The 24,360-nt window shown below is 44.4% G+C and overlaps 1 pseudogene; it reads left to right on the top strand.

Annotated features, from left to right (window-relative positions):
* The first annotated feature begins 1,086 nt into the window (after window positions 1-1,086).
* LOC134936122 (5S ribosomal RNA) lies at window positions 1,087-1,205 on the top strand (annotated as a pseudogene).
* The last annotated feature ends 23,155 nt before the right edge of the window (window positions 1,206-24,360 follow it).

Below are 24,360 nucleotides of genomic sequence, written 5' to 3'. Positions count from 1 at the left end.
GAAAGTGCTGATTATCATGTCTAAGAGCGGCAAAGGTGATGAGGGTACACTTACAGTAACACTCATATATTGTTGTTTCGCAAAAACTGTATTATCTATAGAGGTAATTCCAAGTTGATCGCAGCATCATATTTGTTAGCAGTTGGGCAAAACCATGTGCACTGCAGGTGTGGCAGATGTAACATTTGCAGAGAGAGTTAAATGTGGATGGGCTATTTTGTTTCTGTGCAGGGTAAATACTGGCCGCTTTATTTTTACACTGCAATTTAGATTTCAGTTTGAACATGCCCCACCCAAATCTAACTCTCTCTGCACATGTTATAGCTGCCCCCCCCCCTGCAGTGCACATGGTTTTGCCCAACTGCTAACAAATATGATGCTGCGATCAACTCGGAATTAGGCACTATGATCTGGTACAGGATGGTTTATGTGTAAAATGGTTTGCTGTTTAGCATAATACACCCCTGATCTACATCAGGTATAGATAGACCCATTGGGGCGATGTTTGCACAGACCTTGTCCAGTTTAGCTGACAAGTTAATTCTTACACTATTAACCCATGCAGCTCACTACTTGCGGTATATCCCCAACAGCTTCTCCAATAAGACAAGCTGATGAACTGAATGTAAATAAATCATCGACTTCACAGACTACACATGACAATCATCAGACGATGAAAGCTCTATATACTCTACTTCAGCATACGAAGAACAGGTAAAAGGTATCAGCTAAATGAATAAGCTGAATAAATGAGAGCAAAAAAGGCTAGTCTGTCAATAAAGGCAGCAGAGCCTGGGTTAAAAATAAGGCACCTGTGTTTAAACGTCCCAAAAGGGCCTCTTCACAAGGGCAGAATTCAGGAAAAGGTTTGGGTTACACCCAATAACATAGAATGCCCGGTAAATGGGATTCCAATATCATTTTCCAGCTGCGGACTGTTTAAAATAGGGAAGTGCCTCCCAAAATAGATATGCATGTCATTGATAGTGCAAAAATCTATATGGCCTCTGCCATCCATGGTTTTCAAAAAGACCATATTCTCTTTGTCTGGGGCAGTCATAAGGCCAGCTATGACTTCACCTTGCAATCTATGGCTACACCACACTGGATAGGCCCAATCTCATTAGATCTTGGAAGCTAAGCAGTGTTGGGCCTGGTTAGTTCTTGGAGGGGAGACCACCTTGAAATACCAGGTGCTGTAGGTACATTGGGCTGAGGTACTGGAAGACAGGTTTTCAGTGCCTGCAAGGGAGCAAGAATCCCATATAGCTCATATGGACATTAATGTTCTAGGGCATCAGCAATAACAATAGCTGTTCGCAGGGCAGTTTGGCTCACATACATGGAAAGCTTATTCAGAATCTAAGAAGGTTCTGGAAACTTTGCCTTGGCTGGAAGTTTCTGTTTGGGAAGGAGTTAACAGTTATTCTGGAGTCAGAAACAGACTCCAAGAAGGTCACGTTTCCTTCCACATATAACCCAGGCATCTGGGGGGATTTATTCCCACCTGGGTTAAAAACGATCCCTCGCCCCATTCTCAATTTCAAAAAGTCTAAACAGATAAATTTGGGTACCACGGTTCACATGGAGATATGGCACTCCATAGCTTGGTGGGGAGCCAGTAGAATACATGGTATTCCTGGATAAGTCAGGATTCTTACCTTCAGGCTCCTATAGCACTGTCCATCCGTGTTATCTCAAGGTTTACCATCCTTCAGCAACATTTCTGTTTTAGGCCTTATCCTTTGAGTTAGCCACAGCCCCAGAGTATTTAACCAGAGGTCCGGTTTCGGCCTTGTCGGTCATAAAGGAACGTAACAGCCTCAATACAATAAGTTTGGTAAGGAAAGAAGCAAAGGCAACCAGAGGGCCAGCTTCCAAACCAGAGGATAAGCCATCAGCATGATGGTGCGGGCCTCCTGGGGGACTCCAAAAGGATAAAGGGCCGACTTCTTCAGTTTGCACAGATCTGGTAGCAGTCTACAAACAGATGCCTGGATGCAAGAAGCGGTATCTCTAGGTTACACTTTCCCTTCTAGAACCATCCTCCTCAAAGGTTCATCTGTTTCAGCCCGTCTCGGGTAGAGGCGTAGGCGAGGGATTTGCATGAAGCAATTCAGAAACTATTTTTTATCAGGAATAGTCATTCCAGTAACCCATGCATAATGGGGGGGTTTATTCCCACCTGGGTCAAAAACGATCCCTCGCCCCATTCTCAATTTCAAAAAGTCTAAACAGATAAATTTGGGTACCACGGTTCACATGGAGACATGGCACTCCATAGCTTGGTGGGGAGCCAGTAGAATACATGGTATTCCTGGATAAGTCAGGATTCTTACCTTCAGGCTCCTATAGCACTGTCCATCCGTGTTATCTCAAGGTTTACCATCCTTCAGCAACATTTCAGTTTTAGGCCTTACCCTTTGGGTTAGCCACGGCCCCTGAGTATTTACCAAAATGATGATGGCAATTTATCTCCGCTAGCAGGGTATAAGAAAATTGCCATACCTTGACCACCTTCTTATCCTGGCACAAATACAGGAAAGGTTTCTGTGCCATCTACAACACACAATAACTTGTCTGCAGAGGCACGGGTGGTTCATAAATTGGCAAAAATCATCTCTGGTTCCGTAACATGACTCACGGTGGGGCTGTACTAAATTCAAGTCTGCAGAAAATGTTACTTTGGCATAAGATATCCAAGGTAAAGGTAGGGGAGTTGTTACATAGTCAAACAATATCAATTCACGCAGCAATGCGAATGATGGTTTGGATAGTGTCAACAATAGACATGGTGGAGTGGGCACAATTCCACTCAAGACTTCTCCAGCATCTGTTTCCATCTACAGCCGAATCACACTGGATATGCCCATTCTCATTTGATGTTGGAAGTTAAGCAGTGTTGTGCCTGGTTAAATTCTCTAAGAGTAGATCACCTGTGAATACCAGGTGGTGTAGGTGGGCCAGATGGACAATACACAAACAAGTACGTGGTACTGGCAAAAAAGGTTAGAAAGTCAGTAGCCTGTCCGGAAAATTATGATTCCGGGGACTATGGACCACAGAATAAAGTTGTCTGCTAATAAACCTGTTAGCACTTCAGGCCATATACTGGGTCCTGATTCAGGCACGGGACACTCCTAACGGAAAATCAGTCCAGATCCGCAAAGACAAGGAAATGGCAGTAGTGTCCTCAACTTTCAGAGAGGAACACGCAGCTAAACAGCAAGGAAGGAGGTAAATGACACACTAAAGTGTGCAGAAGAAAAAAGAGAGTGCGGTACTAATTCACACAGTGCGCCACACAAAAACCAACAGAGTAAAAGATGAAAGGAGAATTCAATAATTCAATAATACATCCCTTTTGTATGTGTAGATAGATTCTTTTTCATGAGCTTAGATCCTAATTCCGTCCCGTCAGCACATGGGGAAAAAACAAATGATACAACATGTGTGGTACAGTAAAATTTAATCACACATAAACTGACAAATCTTTAAAATTTCTAAAATATATTGTAAAATAGATAACAGAGGAATCCTAGATGCTAGGATATTGTGTATAGATTGCACAATTACCAGAAAGGTATGAGAACCGGTGGAAAACAGTTCTCAGACAAAGTTCTTTAAAATGTCACCAGCTTGGTCTTCCCGGGTAGACGGTCTGGGATGGATTCCTGGCAAAAGTTCGGTCTCCCACGTCTCCACAGCAGAAATTCTAGGATGCACTGTTCCAAATTGGGCCAACACGTTTCGAACCTGTCCTTAGGTTCTTTATCAAGGCAGTGACATTTTAAAGAACTTTGTTTGAGAACTATTTTCCACCGGTTCTCATATCTTTCTGGTAATTGTGCAATCTATCCACAATATCCTAGCATCTAGGATTCCTCTGTTATCTATTTTACAATATCTTTTACAAATTTTAAAGATTTGTCAGTTTATGTGTGATTAAATTTTACTGTACCACACATGTTGTATCATTTGTTTTTTCCCCATGTGCTGACGGGACGGAATTAGGATCTAAGCTCATGAAAAAGAATCTATCTACACATACAAAAGGGATGTATTATTGAATTATTGAATTCTCCTTTCATCTTTTACTCTGTTGGTTTTTGTGTGGCGCACTGTGTGAATTAGTACTGCACTCTTTTTCTTCTTTGTTTATATTAAGTGTACTGGAGAGACACTTAGAATTGGTACTATATCTATTGAGCAGCCTACATTGCGCAGATTGTCTATTTATCACTTAGAGTTTTTATTGCATATAAAGTGTGCAGAACTCCATCTTCCATCCTTGTCCGCAGGGTTCGTTCTTGGAGTCCTAAACTGAAGAGCAGATTTCTCAGTCGACACGCCGTTCAGGTAAGCGAATGGGATTTGCACTCTAAAGTCGTTTCAGACTCGGGTAGACAAGTGGGGTTGGCCAGAGATAGATCTCATGGAGTCCCATCTGAACATCAAAGAGCCATAATCGGGTCAGGAACAAAAGATCAGGGAGTGATCTTTGTGGACGTCTTTTTAATGGTAGTTTAATTTAACTTATGTGTTTTCTCAAATCATCCTGCTACCCAAGATAGTGAGGAAAATACAACAAAGATGCCGGGATTCTAATAAGACCCGGCTTGGCCCAGAAGGCGTTGGTACACAGATCCGCAGAAGATGTCGAATACCATTTCTGTTTCCTCTACGCCCAGATCTACTAAGGCAGGGTCCTTGTTATCACAGGTATCTGGATCGAATGTCTTGATGGCGTGGCTCTTGAAATCTATATCCTGAGGTCCAGAGGATTCTCACAGATGCTCAGAGCAAGGAAAACTTCCTTGGCTCGTATTTATCACCAAATATAGCAAGCATATATTCATTGGAGCAATGGAAGAAGTATGGACCTGAAATCTTTCAGAGTTTCCAGGGTTCTAGCATTCCTTCAGGCAGGAATAGATAAAGGTTTAAGGGTGGCTTCCTGGGGAATACAAGTGTCAGCATTGACTGTATGGTTCTGAAATAAAATTGCCAAATTGCAGGATGTGCGCACTTTTCCCAGGGAATGCTGCACATTCAACCTCCTTTTGTTTCTACTACAGTATCTGGGGACCGAAGTCAAGTCTTCAAAGCCCTTCAAGTTGCTCTGTTTAAACCACTAAATAAAGTGCATTTTAAATGGTTGACAGCTAAAGTTCTCTTTCTACTGACTATGGCATCAGCTAGAAGAGTGTCAGATTTATGAGCATGGTCATGTTAATCTCCTTTTCTGATGTTTAACCAGATAAAGTAGTTCTCAGAAATAGGTCTGGGTATCTTCCTAAGGTGTGGTCTATATTCCACCTTAATGAAGCTATTGTGGTACCGGTTTTCAGGAATCAGGATTTTCTGCGGGAGATGCGTCGCTGGACGTAGTCCAGGCATTAAGGATGTACATGGATCGTACCAGTGCCATCAGAAAGACAGATTCTCTCTTCATTCTCTACGGATTTCACAAGAGGGGATGGCCTGCTACTAAACAGACGCTAGCAAGATGGCTTTGAATGACGATTTCAGAAGCATATTCTCAAGCTGATCTCCCTGTTCCGGTTAATGTCTTTGCTCACTCTACACATAAGGTAGGTCCTTTATGGGCCGCACAACATGGTGCTACAGCAGAACAGATATGTAAGGCAGCCACATGGTCTTCCAATAACACATTCATTAGACATTATGCCTTGCATACTTTTGCCTCTCATGATGCTGAATTCGGGCATAAGGTTCTCCTACCTAATCAGGAGCGTCCCCGCCACTAAAAATTGCTTTGGGAAGTCCCATTGTTATCCTGTGGATAACCTGTGGACCCTGCCAGAGAAATATACGTTATGGTAAGAACTTACCGTTGATATGTCCACAGGTTTCCACAAGGATCCCACCCTGACGCACCTGATTTGAGGATCTTTATACTCACTAAACTCTTCCCTCTTGCATGGAAGGGTGTGCATGTGTGTTCTTCTCGCCTGAATAGGGTTCTACATAATGCTCCTGCCTAAATGCTTTGGAATACAACTGATTTGCCTGAGCCAGTGGGCAGGGATATATGGACAAGCCCGTTGCCATAGGCGTGCGCAGCACATTTTATTAGAGGGTGCACCGTCGGAGTGGTATGTCTAGCACCATCTATTGACGGTCAACACAATATAAATATCCACCCTTGTACCAATCCTAATAATGCAGATACATTGTTAGATGTTGTGGTGTGCACCAAACGAACACCCCTGATGGCATTAACTGCAATTACAGTGCTCCTCCTCAGCCTGGTCTGGCTTCCCCTCTCTTTCCCCTGCAAGCAGCAGCAGATTTATTAACAGGTCAGTCACTCACTGACACTGACAGTCACAGACTAGTACTGCTGCTGCTGGAAAAACGAGTGATGTGTCAATGCTGCTGACGACCACCTGCCAGTATTGAATTTGTCTTCCTAAGAGGAACGCTGGCTGCACGCTGCTCCTCATCAGTGGCTGTCGTTGGCATAGCATAGAAGGAGAGAGGTGGGCGTGTGACAGGTGGGCGTGCGAGCAGCATGACGTCATCACGTCACAGCATGCTGTTTTTATTCATGGAAGTGGAGCCGGGAGTTTGAAAGCCGGTGTCAGTGGCACCCTTGATTAACACAGGCGTCCGGTCAGTAATGCAGTCCTGACAGGGTGCAGCGCAGAGGGGACAGTAATCAGCCTGCTTGCTGCATCAGTCATGTGAGATTGGGGTGCCAGACATTAGGGGGTGCCTGTGCGCACCAGGCACCCCCCCTGCGCATGCCTATGCCCGTTGCAGCCTGTCAGGACTGAAAGCTTGTGATCGTTTGGTGCCAATCCGCTGTCGCTCCATCATATCCCATTGTTATCCTGTGGAAACCTGTGGACATAGGATGAATACCGTTATCAACAGTAAGTTCTTACCATAACGTGTATTTCTCTGACGTCCTAGTGGATGCTGGGAACTCCGTAAGGACCATGGGGAATAGACGGGCTCCGCAGGAGACTGGGCACTCTAAGAAAGAATTTGATCTACTGGTGTGCACTGGCTCCTCCCTCTATGCCCCTCCTCCAGACCTCAGTTAGAATCTGTGCCCGGCTTGAGCTGGTTGCACACTAGGGGCTCTCCTGAGCTCTTAGTAAAGAAAGTATTTATTAGGTTTTTTTATTTTCAGTGAGATCTGCTGGCAACAGACTCACTGCTACGAGGGACTTAGGGGAGAGAAGCGAACCTACCTGCTTGCAGCTAGCTTGGGCTTCTAGGCTACTGGACACCATTAGCTCCAGAGGGATCGAACACAGGCCCAGCCTCGGTCGTCCGGTCCCGGAGCCGCGCCGCCGTCCCCCTTGTAGAGCCAGAAGACGGAAGATTCCGAGGAGAAAATCGGCAGCTGAAGACTCCGGTCTTCATTAAGGTAGCGCACAGCACTGCAGCTGTGCGCCATTGCTCCCCATGCACACCACATACTCCGGTTACTGATGGGTGCAGGGCGCTGGGGGGGGGGCGCCCTGGGCTGCAATTAGATTACCTTAAAAAGGCAAAAAACACATAATATAGTCTCATAAACTATATATGTGTAAAAATCCCCTGCCTTAATATTGATATAAAGAGCGGGAGAAGTCCGCCAAAAAGGGGCGGGGCTATCTCCCTCAGCACACTGGCGCCATTTTCTCTTCACAGCTCCGCTGGAAGGACGCTCCCCAGGCTCTCCCCTGCAGTTTCCAGGCTCAATAGGGTAAAGAAGAGAGGGGGGGCACTAAATTTAGGCGCAATACTGTGTATTATAGCTGCTATAGGGAAAATCACTTTGTGTAGTGTAAATCCCTGTTTATATAGCGCTGTGGTGTGTGCTGGCATACTCTCTCTCTGTCTCCCCAAAGGACTTTGTGGGGTCCTGTCCTCAGTCAGAGCATTCCCTGTGTGTGCGGTGTGTCGGTACGGCTGTGTCGACATGTTTGATGAGGAGGCTTATGTGGAGGCGGAGCAGGTGCCGATAAATGTGATGTCACCCCCTGCGGGGTCGACACCAGAGTGGATGGATATGTGGAAGGTATTCAATGACAGTGTCAACTCCTTACATAAAAGGCTGGATGACGTAACAGCCGTGGGACAGCCGGCTTCTCAGCCCGTGCCTGCCCAGGCGTCTCAAAGACCATCAGGGGCTCAAAAACGCCCACTACCTCAGATGGCAGACACAGATGTCGACACGGAGTCTGACGAGACTAATGTACATTCCACTAGGGCTATCCGTTGCATGATTACGGCAATGAAAAATGTGTTGCACATTTCTGACATTAACCCAAGTACCACTAAAAAGGGTATTATGTTTGGGGAGAAAAAACAACCACTGGTTTTTCCCCCTTCAGATGAGTTAAATGAAGTGTGTGAAGAAGCGTTGGCTTCCCCTGATAAAAAACTAGTGATTTCTAAAAAGTTACTAATGGCGTACCTTTTCCTGCCAGAGGACAGGGTACGTTGGGAAACATCCCCAAGGGTGGATAAAGCGCTCACACGCTTGTCAAAAAAGGTGACACTACCGTCTCAGGATACGGCCGCCTTAAAGGAGCCTGCGGATAGAAATCAGGAGGCTATCCTGAAGTCTGTATATACACACTCAGGTACTATACTGAGACCTGCTATTGCTTCAGCATGGATGTGCAGTGCTGCAGCTGCGTGGTCTGAGTCCCTGTCTGATAATATTGATTCCCTTGACAGGGACACTATATTGCTAACCATAGAGCATATTAAAGACGTAGTCTTATACATGAGAGATGCACAGAGGGATATTTGCCGGCTGGCATCTAGAATAAATGCAATGTCCATTTCTGCCAGGAGAGTATTATGGACTCGGCAGTGGACAGGTGATGCGGATTCTAAAAGGCACATGGAGGTTTTGCCTTACAAGAGTGAGGAATTGTTTGGGGATGGTCTCTCGGACCTCTTTTCCACGGCGACAGCTGGGAAGTCGACATTTTTACCCCAGGTTCCCTCACAGCCAAAGAAAGCACCGTATTATCAGGTACAGTCCTTTCGGCCCCAGAAAGGCAGGCGGGTTAAAGGTGCGTCCTTTCTGCCCAGAGGCAGGGGTAGAGGGAAAAAGCTGCACCATACAGCCAGTTCCCAAGAACAGAAATCCTCCCCTGCTTCCACTAAATCCACCGCATGACGCTGGGGCTCCACTGGTGGAGCCAGGTGCGGTGGGGGCCCGTCTCCGGAACTTCAGCGACCGGTGGGTTCGCTCACAGGTGGATCCCTGGGTTCTACAAGTGGTATCTCAGGGATACAAGCTGGAATTCGAGACATCTCCCCCTCGCCGTTACCTCAAATCAGCCTTGCCAGCTACTCCCCCGGACAGGGAGGGAGTACTGGCGGCAATTCACAAGCTATACCTCCAGCAGGTGATAATCAAAGTTCCCCTCCTTCAACAGGGACGGGGTTACTATTCCACAATGTTTGTGGTACCGAAACCAGACGGTTCGGTGAGACCCATTCTAAATTTAAAATCCTTGAACACTTATATAAGAAGGTTCAAGTTCAAAATGGAATCGCTCAGGGCGGTTATTGCAAGCCTGGAAGAAGGGGATTACATGGTATCACTGGACATCAAGGATGCGTACCTGCATGTCCCCATTTATCCACCTCACCAGGTGTACCTCCGTTTTGTGGTACAAGACTGCCATTACCAATTCCAGACGTTGCCGTTTGGTCTGTCCACGGCACCGAGGGTATTTATTAAGGTAATGGCCGAAATGATGATACTCCTTCGAAAGAAGGGAGTTATAATTATCCCATACTTGCTCGATCTCCTTATAAAGGCGAGGTCCAGGGAGCAGTTGTTGGTCGGAGTAGCACTATCTCAGGAAGTGCTACAACAGCACGGCTGGATTCTGAATATTCCAAAGTCGCAGCTGTTTCCTACGACGCGTCTGCTGTTCCTGGGTATGATTCTGGACACAGAACAGAAGAAGGTGTTTCTCCCGGAGGAGAAGGCCAAGGAGTTGTCATCTCTGGTCAGAGACCTCCTAAAACCAAAACAGGTGGTGGTGCATCACTGCACGCGAGTCCTGGGAAAGATGGTAGCTTCTTACGAAGCAATTCCATTCGGCAGGTTCCATGCAAGGATCTTTCAGTGGGATCTGTTAGACAAGTGGTCCGGATCGCATCTTCAGATGCATCGGCTGATCACCCTGTCCCCGAGGGCCAGGGTGTCTCTGCTGTGGTGGCTACAGAGTGCTCATCTACTCGAGGGCCGCAGATTCGGCATACAGGACTGGGTCCTGGTGACCACGGATGCAAGCCTCCGAGGTTGGGGGGCAGTCACTCAGGGAAGAAACTTCCAAGGACAATGGTTGAGTCAGGAGGCTTCCCTACACATAAATATTCTGGAACTAAGGGCCATTTACAATGCCCTAAGTCAAGCAAGACCCCTGCTTCAAAACCAGCCGGTGCTGATTCAGTCAGACAACATCACGGCGGTCGCCCATGTAAACCGACAGGGCGGCACAAGAAGCAGGATGGCGATGGCAGAAGCCACAAGGATTCTCCGATGGGCGGAAAATCACGTGATAGCACTGTCAGCAGTGTTCATTCCGGGAGTGGACAACTGGGAAGCAGACTTCCTCAGCAGGCACGACCTCCACCCGGGAGAGTGGGGACTTCATCCAGAAGTCTTCCAACTGATTGTAAACCGTTGGGGAAGGCCACAGGTGGACATGATGGCGTCCCGCCTAAACAAAAAGCTAAAAAGATATTGCGCCAGGTCAAGGGACCCTCAGGCGATAGCTGTGGACGCTCTAGTGACACCGTGGGTGTACCAGTCGGTTTATGTGTTCCCTCCTCTTCCTCTCATACCAAAGGTGCTGAGGATAATAAGAAAGAGAGGAGTAAGAACTATACTCATCGTTCCGGATTGGCCAAGAAGGACTTGGTACCCGGAACGGCAAGAAATGATCTCAGAGGACCCTTGGCCTCTGCCTCTCAGACAGGACCTGCTACAGCAGGGGCCCTGTCTGTTCCAAGACTTACCGCGGCTGCGTTTGGCGGCATGGCGGTTGAACGCCGGATCCTGATGGAAAAGGGCATTCCGGTTGAAGTCATTCCTACGCTGATAAAAGGTAGGAAAGATGTGACAGCAAAGCATTATCACCGTATATGGCGAAAATATGTTGCTTGGTGTGAGGCTATGAAGGCCCCCACAGAAGAATTTCAGCTGGGTAGATTTCTGCACTTCCTACAGTCAGGAGTGACTATGGGCCTAAAATTGGGATCCATTAAAGTCCAGATTTCAGCCCTGTCTATTTTCTTTCAAAAAGAACTGGCTTCACTGCCTGGAGTTCAGACGTTTGTTAAGGGAGTGCTGCATATTCAGCCCCCTTTTGTGCCCCCAGTGGCACCTTGGGATCTCAACGTTGTGTTGGATTTCCTAAAATCACATTGGTTTGAGCCACTTCAGACCGTGGATTTAAAATATCTCACGTGGAAAGTGGTTATGCTTTTGGCCTTGGCTTCGGCTAGGCGGGTGTCAGAATTGGCGGCTTTGTCCTGTAAAAGCCCCTATCTGATCTTCCATATGGACAGAGCAGAATTGAGGACGCGTCCCCAATTCCTCCCTAAGGTGGTATCAGCGTTTCATTTGAACCACCCTATAGTGGTGCCTGCGGCTACTCGGGACTTGGAGGCTTCCAAGTTGCTGGACGTAGTCCGGGCCCTGAAAATCTATATCTCCAGGACGGCTAGAGTCAGAAAAACTGACTCGCTGTTTATCCTGCATGCACCCAACAAGCTGGGTGCTCCTGCTTCTAAGCAGACTATTGCTCGCTGGATCTGCTCCACGATTCAACTTGCACATTCTGCGGCTGGACTGCCGCATCCTAAATCAGTCAAAGCCCATTCCACGAGGAAGGTGGGCTCTTCTTGGGCGGCTGCCCGAGGGGTCTCGGTTTTACAACTTTGCCGAGCTGCTACCTGGTCGGGATCAAACACGTTTGCAAAATTCTACAAGTTTGATACCCTGGCTGAGGAGGACCTTGAGTTTGCTCATTCGGTGCTGCAGAGTCATCCGCACTCTCCCGCCCGTTTGGGAGCTTTGGTATAATCCCCATGGTCCTTACGGAGTTCCCAGCATCCACTAGGACGTCAGAGAAAATAAGATTTTACTCACCGGTAAATCTATTTCTCGTAGTCCGTAGTGGATGCTGGGCGCTCATCCCAAGTGCGGATTGTCTGCAATACTTGTATATAGTTATTGCCTAACGAAAGGGTTATTGTTATGAGCCATCTGTTCGTGAGGCTCAGTTGTTATTCATACTGTTAACTGGGTATAGTATCACGAGTTGTACGGTGTGATTGGTGTGGCTGGTATGAGTCTTACCCGGGATTCCAAATCCTTTCCTTATTGTGTCAGCTCTTCCGAGCACAGTTTCCCTAACTGAGGTCTGGAGGAGGGGCATAGAGGGAGGAGCCAGTGCACACAAGTAGATCTAATTCTTTCTTAGAGTGCCCAGTCTCCTGCGGAGCCCGTCTATTCCCCATGGTCCTTACGGAGTTCCCAGCATCCACTACGGACTACGAGAAATAGATTTACCGGTGAGTAAAATCTTATTATATACTAGCTGTTCCATTGTTCTTGGCATTACCCGAGCATCACTCATAGCAGATATGGTAAAAAAGTGAAAGGACCATTTTTGAAGTTTATTAAACTCTACACACTGGCGGTGCAATCCACATTTTGATACGATTGCCCATTCGGGCGTTATCATTTACGCAATGTAAGCCACGCATCGGTAATGACCTCAGGGGAGGTTTATTAAAATTCAAATTTATGTAGATTTCCTATTTCCCACCTGCAGAATATCTATGTTAAATGTCATCTTCCTAACATATTGGGAAGTAAGAGAATTAGTGATGAGTCAGTCAGTCAATGAGAGAGTCAGAGCCGGATTAAGGAGGGGGACCCAGGAGGTATGTACCCCGGGCCCCACAGGTTTAGTCCCCCCCCCCTTCCTTCCCGGCTAGAGCAGCTCTGTCCCAGCTCTGGAGCTCTCCCTATCCTGCCGGCAGCAGCATTGTGCTACAGTCCGCAAACGCTGCTGTGTGCTGGCTGGTCTGTGGTGTTGCAGGGAAGCTGCTGCCACTTAGCAGCAGCAGCAGTTTTTCTGCCTGTGCAGGTGTGTAGGAGGGAACGATCACACTGATCCCTCCCCTCTCTGGCTATACCCCTAGCTGAGGGCCAAAATCTCCCAAAAAATAACGAGCCCTATAATTTGCAAAAGGGGGCGTGGTCATGTGTCCTGCAATTAGGACACACCCTCGAACCCGCAGCGGACACAGCAATGAGATAGGGCCCCCCTTTCTCAAGTGCCCTGGGCCCCCCAAAGTAATAATCAGGCCCTGGAGTGAGTGAGGACTTTTGCATATATTTATGTAGATGGTCCCAATGGGCTCTTCTTCAGTTTTCGCTTTTCTAGAATATTTTACAAAATATGCTAAGATTTTTTTAAGAATACTTTAAGCTGCACCTCTTGGTTAGAACCCGCCAGTACAGGTTCTGAAAGATGCTACTGTTTGTATGGTTATCAAATGGGCGCTATAACCTAACAAACATTTAGTAATCATCCTATAAATCAGGATTTCAGAAATATTGCACCAATCTATATGAATTCTGATATATCTCTACATCATATGTCCCATTAATGACATCGGAACATAGGAACATAGAATTTGACGGCAGAAAAGATCCACTTGGCCCATCTAGTCTGCCCATGTATGTACACGCACACTTACACGCTATGGTTAATTTTTGTTGGAAGCCAAGTAACCTACCAGTATTTGGATTATGAAAGCAAACCAGAGTACATAGGGGAAACCCATGCAAGCACATGGAGAATATACAAACTCCACACAGGGCAGTGGTGGGAATCGATACCACGACATCAGTGATGTGAAGCAGTAATGCTAAACATTACTCCATACATACTGTGGACAGTCTGTGGGCAGTTTAGTTGTGTCTACCACATAAAGATGTATATGACGGGGCTAGGTTTATGTGAAGTCTCTAGTCCCAATAAAAAAAACAAAAATATGACCATATATTATATTCATTTTATACATTTATTAAAATCCAAAAATCAATTCTGACAACCGGTATCCTGTCCAGATGCCATACACAGCACACACTCCATACAGGGTATCAGTATTATTTATGTACAATGCAAAATAGTTTTCAATCAAATCAGGATTATCCTGATTTGATTGAAAACTATTTTGCCTTGTACATGAATAATACTGATACCCTGCGTTCCACTAGGACTTGTCCTCTTTCCGGTGAGGCAACGCTCTTTCTTGTGTGCAAGCCTTCAGGGCGCAAAAAGACCCGTGTTTGGGGTTGGAGATTGGGGGCCTACAGCAAGTTGTTACACCTGTGCCCGCCACTCACTAGTTCTGCCACTGCAGTGGCTTATCTATAATGGGTAAAGGGTGTGCAGTGCACTCAGTCTTCCTTGCTGCCTGCCCCGCATCCACCATTTTTACACAGGTGCCACCTGACAGAAAAATGATCTAAACACAGCACAGAGAATGTGATAGAACTATGTATCATACCACATCAGTGTGGCTTTGTGGCTCTGCATCTACCTCCAGTTCCCTGCATTTCTCATTCAAAACAGCTATATCTCTGCATGCTCTGGAGTCTGGACCTGCAGCTGTAGCGCTAGTTCTCCAAGACTTGATCCTCCTTTATCTTTTTCTACAGAGTGATTGACACCTCATGAAACTTCATGCATAAGCTGGCGCCATAACCAAGCTGTCAGCTGTCAGATGTTCCCAGCAGCATTGTTATCATCATAGGCAAGAAGGACGGATTACCTTTTTTTATCAAACTTACTCTGCAGTGTAACTTTCCAGTGTGAAGTCTACATCATGTTGCCTTTTGGGAGAGCTGGAACAGTCATCATGCAAATCTGCAGAGAGTTTTCCATCCAGAAGCCTGCTGTGCTTGCTGTTTTTAATACAATCCATAATAGAAAATGTGCACATGTGGAATTAAAAATACAAACCATGGCAAGCCTAAAAATTACTTCACTTGCTAATATAAAGACTCACATAGAGTTACGGACCTACATTTTTGGAACCCTGAAGCTTGTACTGTTATGGGGGCTCCTTTGCAACCAGCAACAATAGAGCAACATCTAACAAGACCCATAGGGCCTTGCTGTTGTTGCAAGGACAGCACACACCGCTAACCACCAGAAAAATTACCTCATTAGACAATACAAAAAGAGTATATATATATATATAATATATAATAGTGGAACAGAAAATAGCGCTTAGCGGAAAAAGCTGCCCAGTATTCTAGTGATTCCCAATCACCAATGACAACTGATACAGAGCAAACAAATGAATTCACCTTAGGCGCTACCACCATAAGAGTGGATACCGCATGGCAATGCTGATGAAATGTTCAGAAAAAGTCCTTCAGTACTGATGAAGTGTCCAAAGAAGCACTAATAATGGCTGTTATAATTCTCCCAGACTTTGTTTCTCACAATTCTTCAAACTTCACTTTATAACATGTCATAAAAATAACGTCATTTACCTAATTGAATGTGAGTGCGGATTGTTCAATATAGGACGCACATCCCGAGCGTTAAAAACACGCATGGGAGAACATGTGAGGAACATCACTAAGGGGGTAGAAACGCATACTTTATCTAATCATTTCAAACTTAAACACAATTGTAAAGTGAATGCAATTAAACGTTTTGTAGGGATCCAACATGTGAAAATCAATTGGAAGGACAGGGACTCTGAAAGTTTGTTAGCAAAAGCAGAAATGAAATGGATCCACAATTTAAGAACCATCGTTCCCCATGGCCTTAACAAGGAATTTGAAATAAAGTGGTTTCTTTAAATAATGGAAAATCAATAACATAACACCTATCAGTAAAATTACTTAATTCAAACTTCTGAGGGGTGAAAACTTATCTCCTTATGATCCTAGTGTCATGATAACAACTACATGAGTCATCCAGGGTAACCTAAATTATCTTAGATAAGGAGCTTTTTTGGTTTGAGAGTATTATGGCCCAAAAAGATAAAGAATGATTAATTTCTTTGAAGAACAAAAGGGTGGAACGCATACCAGTGATGGAATGCAAGTTGCTTCCAGTTGGCTGTCACATTTTATTAGTAATGAACTAATTTATCTTTAAAGAAACAAAGCTGTCAAATCATGTCCTAATAGAACGTGAAATTTAATTATATTATGCATTTCATTGTCAAAGTATGGAGAAGCGCTGTTAATGATATGTATTTGTGGACATGTAAGATGAGAGCCGCCGCACCCGGAAGTTGAATTTTACTGATGACACGCATTCATCTTCCTGTTGTGTGTAGTTGGAACGCATTGCATAACAGGAAGCGGGATGTAATACTACGAGGCACGTACCCGGAAGTTGAATTGGGTCACCGATGGTGGAACGCATACAACGTCCAGGAAAGACGTGGGTGGAACGCATAGCGCTCCAACCCAAAAAGAAGGGTTTTATACATTATAAAGCAGTCATGCCAGCAATACAACTGGTATAGAATACTATAAGGATGGATGAGATTGAGATTTAGTGTTTATTTAAAACAGGAAATTTAATAACACCATGGAATATACATATCACACAGGAAGTAAATGGGATTTAGGATTAATAATGTAAATTCTACAAAATAAATTATGGGATATAACTTGGTCTTTTAATAAATATGCTATATAATGGAATATGATCTGGTAGTTTGATGTTAATATTTAAAAAAAAAAATTAATGAACAAACAGGAAGTGAAGAGTTCACTTCCAGGTTATTTTTAGTATAAAAAGGGGATGCATGCAGGTAGGGATCATTCTGCCCTGAGGAAGAGTTAAGGATAACTCGAAACGCGTTGGCGGCATACTTTGATCCATCTACCTGCATCCATAATTATAAAGGAACTTACCAAGTCCAGTAGCCGGCAGATAGCGTGGAGGGAGGAGGAAGGAATTCCGGAACCTTCCATTTATACTCTTTTCATTGCTCCTTGCAGGGAGCTTGGCACGGTACGGTTCCAATTTTTACTTTAAAGTGAAGTTGTCACTTTTATATTGGAGGAATTATTGTTCTTATATTGTTTTACTATGAAAAATAAATTGTAAATTTTTAAAACTACTACACTATATACGATTTTTCCTTCTTGCTTACATATTGTGAATACTTGTCCATGAGGAGGAAGTGAAGTTTGAAGAATTGTGAGAAACAAAGTCTGGAAGAATTATAACAGCCATTATTAGTGCTTCTTTGGACACTTCATCAGTACTGAAGGACTTTTTCTGAACATTTCATCAGCATTGCCATGTGGTATCCACTCTTATGGTGGTAGCGCCTAAGGTGTATTCATTTGTTTGCTCTGTACCTTATTAGACACCCCAAGCTCCTTCTCACCTGTCATTGTCCCAGCATTCTTCCTAGGATGGGCCCTCTCAGGCTCTGCCATTCCTGGGAATGTCACAAAGAGATGTTCTGCAAGCTGTCAGGATTCGTAAGAGTTGGGGCCAATGGAGTGTACAGATGAGGAAAGGGCCAACGGGACATAAAGAAGGAAGGACATGAGGACTACTCAGAGGACTGTTGGGCATTACTGTCCATCACTGCTTACTAACATGTAATAAAAGAATTTGCAAATAAAATAGATAGGATTGTGTCTAGTCCAAATTCAGCAATGTAATCTTCTGATTTTGTATACCTTCATCAAGCTTCTCCTTTATACAGAATGTTGAACTCTGCACCATAGACACTGCCATCTTGTATTTATAAATGTGAGCATATACACAAGAGTAGTCCCAAGCATGGGCAGATTTAGGGGTCAGACTGCCCCTGGGCACATTGTTGGCCAGCGCACACACTTCAATCACGTCATTGCCCCCATGATTTCGGTGTGCCAGTCTGGATGCCTCAAGGCCACCAAAGCAACCCCAGACTCACCCTACTACCAACTCGTTGAACACAATATGCTGCCCATTGTCCCACCCCCGTCATTTACTAAATAAAATATAAAAAAAGTCGTAATGATGAAAAAAAAAATCACCTGTCCCTAAACAACCTGGTGTGCCGCCCCCCAGCAAGTGCCACCCCTAGGAACGTGCCTCACATGATTAGTGGAAAACCACCACTGGTCCCAAGACTTCACAAAACCACTTTTTCACCGCAGCCTCAATTTTTTTATCGCATAAATGAACCTTTGGCAGTTTTTAGTCTATAGATATTGTGATTTTAAAATATTTTTGGTTCTGTACTGTTTTCTCATTGGGAACATTTTGTAAGTCAAAGTCAAATGCAGTATGAACCTTTTCATGTGTGAACATAAATTTTTTTTAATTCTCTGCATTAATGCTGGTGAGTTTCATCCAGTAGGGAACGTGACTCATTGCCTGGGAATGAAAGCAAAAACAAAATGTGATATACAGAATTAACAGTTATAAAATGTATTAGCAAATGTTATCATTTAGCAAAACAGTTCAACTGGAGCTGTTGATTTTGAACAGATTTGGTGTCTTTTCTCAGAAAACATTTGTACAGCAGGCATGTTCCTTTTCCTGTTTCTCCGCAAGGCTACAAACATCTCAACGGCAAAATAAAAAAACATTAATGCCTTTATTTATTATTTTTTTGCATAATCCAGAGGGGTCACAAGGGGGTAACATCAAAATGCCATCTCCTCCAAAAGTGACAGGAGCCAGGTGCTGCAGTGTGACATGGTCCTACAGCACTCAGCTCCTGTCGCTGAGAAGGAGCTGGCAGTGCAGACAGAGTTTCAGGGGGTAACCCAGCATCTCCGGTGATCCTGGGCATGCCCCCAGAGTGATGTAACCAGGGGACTTCCCTCGGGGCCATGTCCTCATAGTGATGCAAATGGGAGACTCCACCCCTGCCCACAAAGCCCACCCCTTTTTAAGCGTGCACATTTCTGTCGCATGCGGAGGGGCTATTGACAGCACCAGGTGTTACCGCTAAGTTTGGGGGAGGTATTTATCATTGCAGACATGATGAGATATGGGCTAATAGTAAAGTGATTGCTTATTCAACCACATAACAGACCTAGCTAAGCTTCTGAACATGAGCAGCCACTGGCCAGACATTTTTGTATGACTTCACATAGCCTGGTTATTTAAAGTACCACAGCCAAATCTCATTCTAATTCCATGTTCTCTACCCCATCTGTGTCACCCCTGTCTGGATCCCCCTCCTTGTAAGCTCCCACGAGTAGGGCCCTCTTCCCTCATGTGCTTATCCTTTTCTTACCTTAATATTCTTTGACTTCACCAAATCCCACGGTTTTATGCCACCAGATATTTATTTCAGAGTCATCTGCTGATGTAGCTATGTTTATTTATCCTATACTCGTCCTATATTGTCTTCAACTGTAAGTCGCTGTTTTCCTGTTTTGATTATTTGGTTATGTACTCTGTATGGCGCTGCAGAACCCTTGTGGCGCCATATAAATAAAGGATAATAATAATAGATCCAGTTGTAAAGCACAACAGAATTTGCTGCACCATATAAAAACTGTTAATAAATATATAAATAAAAAATATTCCTTCCTCCATTCCTGGAGGTGGTAGATGTAAACAATTATTACAATGCGAGCCGTGATGTATATATCAGTCTGGTACTCTGATTCCTAGAGAATTTAACAATTATTTAGGTCTCAATTGTTTTATCTAAAGTAGCTCCATTGTTTCTATCAGTGACATTATAGAGTTATGATATCATTAAATTCTTTGATGACCTAATTTGTTATTGGTTCTATATTACTAAGCAACTTTTCATTCACAAAAAGTAGTTAGCTGCGTCTACCCTTTTTTATGTAGTGCGTACAATGTTTATGTTTGTGGACTGTATCAATTCATGTGATGCCAATATGTTGCAACTTGATTGTTGATACATTTGGCTCCATTGGAGGCATTCTGTGTCCAATCAATTATGTGTCAGCATTACAATCTTCCCTGTGTTCTTTAAGCATTTTTGTAACCATGTTGATGGGTCATATGATGATCATCACAGACCACATCATAAGTACCGCTCGCCCCGCTGCCAGCATTCTGGTGGGCGGGATGCCGCTGTCGGGATCTTGACAGCCGGCACCCCCCGCCTGCCAGGAAATAGTATGTTATCCCATTACAGTATAGTTACAAAGCACATTTTCTCAAATCACAGTAAGATTACCACTTCTAAGTAATCACTTTTACTCCTTTAACTCAGGGACTTGAATTTCCAACTGTGGGTTCTCAGAATGAATCCTAAACTTTTTATCCATACACGTTTTGTCTCCAAGCAACTTCTTCAGGGGTTCATCTTAAATATAAAATACATAAAATAAAAAGGGTGTGTCTGAATTAATATAAAATATAAGACAAGGGCTAGATGCATCATCACTTGGAAAGTGATAAAATGGAGAGTGAAAAAGTGCCAGCCAATCAGCTCCTAACTACCATGTTACAGGCTGTGTTTGAAATATGACAGTTAGGAGCTGATTGGCTGGTACTTTTTCACTCTCCATTTTATCCAAGCGATGATGCATCTGGCCCAATATTTTACAATAATTAATTGAACACAAAGGCATTTCAGTCATATATTAATTTCTACAATAGGCTACCAGGGGTGGTATTTAGTGATACTTATTAGAATAGATCTTATAAGCAATGTCTCCACATCACACAATACTTTCATGCCTACCGGAAAGGCTTCTCAAATAGATTATCAAGGGTGGTATTTAGCAATACATGTTGGGATACAGCATAATACATATTTTTTACATCATCATCAACATCATCATCATAATACTAATAATAATTCCATACCTCAAGACTGGTCAATATTTAGATAACTTATTATTAAGCAGCTCCATCATCTTAAAACTTTTGCACAGTATTGTATATACACAGTATATATACTCATAGCTGCCAACATTCTGGCTACCTCCTCTGGGAGGAAGCAGCCAGGTTGGCTCAGCAAGGGGCGGGGTGCAGCAAGGGGTGGTGGGTGATGGGGGGAGGAGCAGGGGGCATAGCATGGCACAGGGAGGTGTGATGGGAAGAAGCAGGGGAGATTGCATCATCATTGCGCTCCCCCCCCTTCCCCGCTGCACTATGCTGAGATAAATGGCATGGTTGGGCAGGGGGCAGGGTCACGAATCTCAGCCAGGCTGCGTAGGCAGGGGGGCTTCCCTCATTCAGCGATGTGGTCGCAATTGAATTGCGATCGTATCAGTGGCAGTCATTAGCATGCTGGGCAGCCTTGCCCTGTGCTGGGCGGCCCAAGCATGCGACTGATAGCATGCTGGGGGCATTAGCAAAACTGCAACTAAAGCTGAATGAGGGCCATAATCTCCAAGTGCTGGCAGATGAGTCGGCGCTGTGGTGTGAAAGGGGTCTATCCTGGGTTTGACCTGGTTTGGATCCGTGTTCCAAATCATGGGTCAGACCCGGGACTTTGGTGTAAAGGGTTATAACAATAAAAAAAAGTGTTGCATATTAATTATATATTAAAAGTGATTATTTACTTAATCGGAGAGATGGATTACTGACTGTTCCTTTGCCATGTCAGTGTTAATAGTAAATGCTAAAGTCACATTACCTTATTTGTATAATGTGATGATGTTTCATATGCACAACAGTGAAGTGTCTGGATAGTGTTACAATTAAGTAATAATTAAATACAAACATCTGTTGTTTTTCCTCTTTAGCAATCAATTGTTAATCTTCTTTCCTGATTCAGTCCAAATGGAAATATCAAATAATGCAAACAGATCTCTCTGCCCTTCTTTCCTATTCTCTACACTCCACCTAATCCCTTCATTACCTCCCCTCACCTCCTCCAGTTGCTTCCCCCTAAGAGGGCACTCCCACATCGCCCACCTGATCAACATATGTCTCCTTTGACATGTTCCCTGCATCCTTCAAGCACCCCATGGTTTAACACATTCTCAAGAAACTTACTTGACCCCTTCTCCAACTATAGTCCCATCTCTCACCTTCCTTAGTCTCCAAGTGTATGGTATACAACTGTCTCACCACCTTCCTCTCAAGCATTCCTTCTTTGACCCAGTCCAATCTACTTTTCAGTATCTTAATTCCATTGAAACTTCCATCACCCGGTCAACAATGACCTCCTCATGGTCAAATTCAAGGGCCAGTTAACTAATCTTATACTCATTCTCCCCACAGTGACACTTGACACAGTTGAATTCCTTCCTCCTTCAAACCCTTCATCGGGTCACACAAGGTTCTGTCCTTTGCGGGTAATTCAGACCTGATCGTAGCAGCAAATTTGTTAGCAGTTGGGCAAAACCATGTGCACTGCAGGGCGGGCAGATGTAACATGTGCAGAAAGAGTTAGATTTGGGTGGGGTGTGTTCAAACTGAAATCTAAGTTGCAGTGTAAAAATAAAGCAGCCAGTATTTACTCTGCACAGAAACAAAATAACCCTCCCAAATCTAACTCTGTCTGCAAATGTTATATCTGCCCCCCCCCCCCCCCCCCCCTGCAGTGCACATGGTTTTGCCCAACTGCTAACAAACTTCCTGCTACGATCAGGTCTGAATTACCCCCTTTGTCCTCTCCTCTTCTCTCTACATTTCTTCTTTCAGTGGGCTTCCTTTGGCCTCCGATATAACCTACATACAGAAAATACACCAATTACTTTTCCACCCCTTATCTCTTTCTCTCTCTTTCTCATCTCTCTCTCCCATCACAGGTCACCGCCTGACTTCTTGAATGGATCAAAGTTTCTTGAAACTTTATACATACAAATGAATAATTTTCTCCCAAACAAAAGCACCCTCCTCTCCCACTCTGTTTATAACATCTCTCTGTTGATCTCCTCTCATCCCGAAGTCGGATGTCTGGGTGTCACCCTTTCTTCTCTCATATTCAGTGCTTTTCCCAAACCTGCCATTAAAACCTCTGAAATATTTCTATATTCAGGCCCTTCCTCACCCAGGAAGCTACTAAAATTCTCATTAATGCCCTCAGCATTTCTCACCTAGATTATTATAATCTACTGATTTCTGGCCTTCCTAATTCCTGACACACCCCTCTCCTGCATATCCTGAAATCTGCTGCCCCTCATTTTACTCTCTCATCACTTCTTCTGCGGCCTGCACTCCTAGTGACTCATTTGGATGCTTATCCCTCAAAATCGCATACAATCTTCTTCCATTCACCCTCAAAGCTTTCACCCCCCCCCCCCCGCCCTACGTCCCCAGTCTCATTTCCTCACATTCTCCCTTACGCTTTCTTTGCTCTTCCAATAGTTGCAGCTTCGCCTCCTCCCTGATTACCTCTTACACTCTGGCATATAGGATTGTTCCTAGGCTATTCCCATCCCCTGTACTGCCCTCCTATGCTCTGTCAGGCTTTCACAAGTCCTCCCAGCCTTCAAACATGACTTTATAACTCATTTTACCTAACCACCCGTCTGCCTTAACTGTGCAATATCTGCCCTCTTCTTCTCTGCCCATATTCTCCATATTGTGTCCATATGTTTATACCTATTTGCAGATTGTAAAGTCACAAGATTAGGGCCCTGTGCCCTTTGTCTTCCCTACATGATTATGCTACCGTACACTGTACTTACTGTATATATTTATGTGAAACTGTCAACTTGTATTTACTAGTTTGTACTCATGTAACATCTTGGGCCGGATACATCAAAGGTAATTTTGCAGTCAAACCTCCGATAATGCAGTTTTCTGAGGTTTGGCCGCAATTCACATATGCACTAAGCAGGGAATGCAATACATTCTGGAGATTGGAACCGGTAGGCAATGCTTTCTGTAGATCGCATTGCCTAATAGAAGCCTATGGCCTTCTTTTCAAGATGTGCACTGAGAGGTGTCAGAGTCGAAAAATATCATGATTCATATGCCTTGTATGAACCCCTAATGTGTGCGCATGCTGCTCGTCGCCTGGTCCCCCGTGCGTACACATCCCCGCAGATTTTGTAAGGGACGCTCCAGCGTCTCGTGCGCATGGGATGTGTAAATACGGCGGAGTTTGTGAGCTTGTAGCGTGCGACTCGATCGCGACATATTTAACCCAAATAGCGTAATAATATATTATAGTTAATATTCCCCCTTTACAATGTCAGCAAGTATGATAAGTTTAAAACCTCTTAGACAGAGAGATTCCTCTTTGCATGCTGGGAGGGCTCAGACAAAGGTTGGAGGGTAGTGGTTGGTGTCCAGCTGTGGGGTATTGAAGGGGTGTTGTGCCTATGATAATTGGGAGGGATTCGCATAGTTCCTGCTCATGGTTATGCACAGAAGTAGAAAATAAGATTAATTGCATTCC

Source organism: Pseudophryne corroboree, chromosome 1 (genome assembly GCF_028390025.1).
Source record: "Pseudophryne corroboree isolate aPseCor3 chromosome 1, aPseCor3.hap2, whole genome shotgun sequence".
Classification (NCBI taxonomy): domain Eukaryota; kingdom Metazoa; phylum Chordata; class Amphibia; order Anura; family Myobatrachidae; genus Pseudophryne; species Pseudophryne corroboree.
The sequence above is the reverse complement of the archived record's forward strand: the minus strand, read 5'-3'. Positions and strand labels throughout refer to the sequence as shown.